Source organism: Salmo salar, chromosome ssa23, assembly GCF_905237065.1.
Source record: "Salmo salar chromosome ssa23, Ssal_v3.1, whole genome shotgun sequence".
In the NCBI taxonomy this organism is placed as follows: domain Eukaryota; kingdom Metazoa; phylum Chordata; class Actinopteri; order Salmoniformes; family Salmonidae; genus Salmo; species Salmo salar.
Window position 1 is genome coordinate 11,578,559 of NC_059464.1, and position 5,326 is coordinate 11,583,884.

The window sequence follows — 5,326 nt, forward strand, 5'->3', positions numbered from 1 at the left end:
AAACATTCAGTTAGGATAACACCTATAGCCCACATCAATACTATTCATTCTCTGGGATGACCAAACACTCCACGTACGCTCAGATAAAACCCTGGCGTTTTTACATTTCTTGAGACACTTTATTCCGTCGTATTCTGAAATACGTGAACCTCTTACATGACGAAAGAGAGTAGGGGTCCTCATGAGACAATAGAGTGGAGCCAAGGTTGTGAGGAAGCGTTTTATAGAAACAATTCAAGATTGTGAGGAGGCATTTGAAGAGTTAAAGAATCCGTTGTGTCAAGTGCCTGCATTGGGGTTGCCAAACCTGACATTTCCATGCATGAATAAGATAGGTACTGTGGTAAGTTATGCGGAACCATGGGGGAAAAGACAGACCAGTCATGTACTGGAGTAAATCTTTAGGCAAATGGAATGCCACTGTGACTAGGAGAAGTACAAGCAACCAAAATGGTTCTGCATAACACCGCCTCGATTACTATGGGTCAAAAAATGTATTTGTATGTTCCAAATGCAGTTGCAACTATTGTTTACAGTACAAAAGGCCAACCCGCCCGGTGGACAAAATGGAAAATGACGCAGAAATCTGTAAGGGGTAGTTCAATCGATACAGTACGTTTTAATTTGGTGAACATTGGGTATCTGACTAAAATATATTTTATAATATGGGAGCATTACATATTAATCTCAAAATAAGACATTAATGAACGTGAAGCAAATAGTGAATATACCACGGCGATTGGTAATAAATATATACAGAAAAAACTTTAGGGTAGATTCAAATACAAACGATACCTTCCAATAAGGAGAAAGTAAACGGGGGGCAGTGGCTTCCCTGTTAACAGAAGTTATCATGTGTGGTTTTGTCTGTAGTTAAAACCTTTTTGCTCACCTGGTAAAGTATTGTTAGAGGGTAAGAGAGGTAGAGTATAGTAGAGATTGTAGAGGGAAGAGAAATGTACTGGGTGATGGTGATTGAGAGGGCTTTCCTGTTGGGAAGAGTGGATGAGTTGGAGTTGAGGGAAACAGATATGTAGACTAGTGAAAGTAACAACGGAAGTGAGAAAGAAAGGAAATGGGAAAATAAATGGGAAGTAAGATATAAAGATTTAGAATTTTTAGGACTGATTAACATTTAGCATAGTAAAAACTAACAAAATGTGTATATTCTCTACCAGGAGAGGATGGGGTGTCCCTATCTCTCCCTTTGAAATGCTTCCTGAGGCTGTTGCCTTGGGAGAGCAGTTCGTGAAATTCTGTAATTCCATAAAGTTGGTGCTCTGAATCCTGTGTCATTATTGCCCTTGCCCAATGAGGGAGAAGCTCATGAGTGTGATCCAGACTAAATCACTCCAAAGCCTCACCCGATCTGTAGGAAATAGAACTAGAATCGGGTAAAGTAGGCTATTAAACACAGACGGCTCTAGTCACATGACGACAGGAGGAAAGCGAGTGATTGGATATGCTGTGTGTGATGATGTGGAAGCATTTAAAGCTGGCCCATTGCCGCATCAATTTCAGCCCAGTGAGTTGTGCTGTCGTTTGCCAGCAAGGGAGGATGCTACAATATATAGAGACTCTCTCTATTCGTTAGGAGTGGTTCATGGTTTTGGGACTCTGTGGTCACAAAGGGGCACGTTAACTGCGACAGGAACACCAATTAAATCTGGACACGAAGTAGAGGCATTTCTAGAAGTGTGTCTATTACCCAGTAGACTAGCTGTGGTAAAATGTGAAGCTCACACCGGTCGTACTGATAAGATAGCAGTAGGGAATTTCCGAGCAGATGAGGCGGCTAAAGCGGAGCCACAATCTAAAACAGAAGATGCGACCAAACTGCATGTAAATCGTGTAAATACTAAAGCTGGGATTCTCAGCAAACTCCCACCAAACAGCTACCACCACCAGACGGATCCTTTACATCATTGCAGATGGACTTTATATGGCCACTTCCTCAAAGTAGGGGTAAGACACACGCACAGGTAATTGTGGACTGGTTTTCAGACTCTCCTAAGGGAGGTAATTCCACAATGGGTGAATCAATGTGGTCATACTGTTAGAAAATGACCCATGCCTTGCAGTGTATTCACAGGTAAAATTAACACACAAGGAACGGACCCCAGGAGATAACCACAAGCACAGCCTGAGTCTGGGGGACTGAGTGTACATCAAGGTCCACCAAGCCGGTGTTCGGACAATGCTGGTCCGGGCCCCACACAGTACTACTCACCACGCATACAGCAGTGAAAACTACAACCTCTCCTCGGTGGGTCCATATTTCTCATGTGAAATGAGATCCGGCTGACTAAGGGGTAAGCTGGAGGAGGCACTACTAGCAGAAGAGCTGGAGAAAAGGAGACTTGAGAGTAGGAGTTATGTTAAATAAAGTGTCATAACAGCATCCATCTGTGTACTGATTACCGTATTCCTTGCACTAGCAGTAGGGATTTATGGGAACAATGATAATGACCGCATTTCAATGCCAGTACCATGAATAGGAGAGTGGACAGTTGAGAGGGTGAACTGGGTGAGAAGTGCAGTTAATATCACAGGGGCAAAGCAGATCATTATCCTTTTCAAAAGGTGAGTTCCAAAATATCTCTAACAGTCCCCCAGAGTGAGTTTTCTTATGTGCGTAATGTCCGAATTCGCTCACCGTTCCAAAATGTGATTGCTAAGCAACAAGACAGTTAACCCTTGCTGCCCTCAAACCAAGGCAAGCTGCCTGCTAATTTTCCATAGGCTATGTTTCAACTGGTCAATTTTACAGTTTGAAAATAGGTGTGTTCCGCATCCTCATTAATTCACATAGAAGTAGCCCATTTCACTGTGGCGGACAACTTAGATTTGAGGCATGCTATGCTAATCAGTGGAGGCTGCTGAGGGGATGACAGCTCATAATAATGGCTGGGACAGTGCATGGAATGGAAACCATGTGTTTTATGTATTTGATACCATTCCGCTAATTCCGCTCTAGCCATTACCACCAGCCCCTTTCTCCCCAATTAAGGTGCCAGCAACCACCTGTGATGCTAATGTAAGACAAGGATTATCTAGATGAGCCGGACAAACTTATCTCTTTGATGATTGCCCAAGTACTCCACCAGTGTTTCCTCAGATCAAATATGCAGACATTTGTGCATCTCCAGTCAGAACAGAACCTGCCCGAACTCTTTCCCCCTGGTGCATTTTCTAGCTGGCGCCCACATTGCATTCATTGTTGTTTTCCTTAGTAATAATTACTGTGTGTATTCATATCAAAGTAAGTACCTTATTGCCTTATCATAATACAGTTTCTGTATATCATGTTATGTCATTTCTACTGTAGCACACTGTATTTATGTATGGAGCATAATGTATTCTGTGTATATTCCTTTGTAACCGTGGACAAGCAAGATACTGATTTCATAACCTTTATGGTGTTATATTCAATTTTGATAATGCAGTTGCATTCATCTATTAGTTCTGTGAAACAATGCTAACACTAATGGCGTCAAAGAAGTATTAGCTTGTGTTGTATCCGGAAGCTGCCCTGGCCTTACATGACCATTGCATTGGCCTGCATTTGGCCTGTATAGCTCTGCCCTGCCCTCTTGTGGAGCCCTTGTGGAGCTCTTCAGTTATTATGTTACTTGTAATATGGTTTTATTGCTATATCCTAATGTTGTATTCTAATTACTAATAATTCCTCTTTATTCTGTACTTTCAGAAACCACACACACACACACAGTATTGAACATAAGTTGCCAACATCATAACTGGACATATTCAGTGCTGAAGATTGAGGACAGCTTTTGTATGCTAGAAATATACTGTTTGGAGAGGGAGTAGGGAGGATAAGGGAGTGGGGAGGTGGGTAAAATATTGCCAATAAAATTGCATAATGGGACTGAATTGATTTATATGCAAAGTGTATGTTCAATTACAAAAAAAGGGGTTTTGGACTCCAGACTGAGACTCATCAAAACGAAGAGCAGAGCCAGGAGGGGTGAGGACTTCCGGCTACCGCAGACCTACTGCACCTCACCCACTATAGGTCTGCCTACATCCCCACCAGCATCTTCAGAGGGACCTGGGACTTCGTTGGTGGGCAAGGGGACCTCAGATTCAGGGTTCTCAATGGCCACATGGTTGGGGGGAAGCTCATCACTGTCACTGTCAGAATCTGATTCCTCACAGTCATTCTCAGAGTCATTCTCAGAATTCCAGAATTTTTGCATTTGTGAGTTGTCTCCGTTTGAAAGACATTGCTAATGCTACAGCTTAGCCCACTAACTACATACATAAACAACAACAATTAATGGCTCCAAGTGAGTGTCAGGGGTGACATGATTGGCTGCCGGTGTGGTGATACTGATGATTTGTCTCCACAGATGGTTTGTTCACATAACAGTTTAGGATAATTAACGTGGCAGGTTAGGAGAACTAATGCAGCAGGTTAGGTGAATTAACGTAGGAGGTTACAAGAATGAGGTTAAGGTAAGGAAAAAGGTTAGGCTTACCTCCAATGCTACAGTTGTCAACAACTGTGTTCCCTGACGCGACCACTGCGGAGAGCTGTTGTAGGCCTAGCTACTCCATCTAGCCACAACGGTAGAAACGTAAACAAACTATCTGTGGTGAAAAATCATCAGTATCATAACACCGACACATGCCAATTGTTTCAATAAATCTCTATCAGAAAATGGTTTGTGTGGTAATCGTTTCTTTATTTACTGTTTTAACCACATGTTTTCAAGTACCGGTGACAATTCCTGCATTCCAATTTTTGCATAGATTCTAATGGACACATGATGTGCGTAAAATTGTAACAATAGTTGTCATGGAGAGAAGACCAAGGCGCAGCAGGTATGTGAATACTCATATTTAATTTCAACAAAAGGAGTAAAGCATCCACTTGACAAAACAATAAAGGTGACAACAGCAACAGTTCTGCAGGCTATGAAACGCAGTGCAAAAACAACCACCCACAACCCCAAAGAAAAACACACACACCTATATAGGACTTCCAATCAAAGGCAACTCAACACACCTGCCTTCAATTGGAAGTCCCAATCAACAACACAATCATTCACATACAAAAACTGCCACGTCCTGACCCCAAAACTAATACAATAGCTCCATCTGCTGGTCAGGACGTGACAAAAATACTTTTTTGAAGGTTGTACTAATTATGATGAGCTAATGCTAAGCTATTTCTGGCTGTGTGGAACCATGTTTGTTGACATCAATCAATGTTTTCTGGGTGTCACCTGAACGTCTGTCAGTTGTTATAGCAAAACGAGGTGAAGGGATGTTTCCCTCATCTTTCTTGTAGACCTCCGTA

At 42.2% G+C, this 5,326-nt stretch overlaps 1 long non-coding RNA gene across 1 annotated transcript; it reads left to right on the forward strand.

Moving 5' to 3' along the window:
- Positions 1-1,531: 1,531 nt before the first annotated feature.
- LOC106584000 (uncharacterized) lies at positions 1,532-4,687 on the forward strand. Its single transcript, XR_001323669.2, has 3 exons — positions 1,532-1,982; positions 2,082-2,312; positions 3,710-4,687. It is a non-coding gene; the product is annotated as an uncharacterized lncRNA (long non-coding RNA).
- The last annotated feature ends 639 nt before the right edge of the window (positions 4,688-5,326 follow it).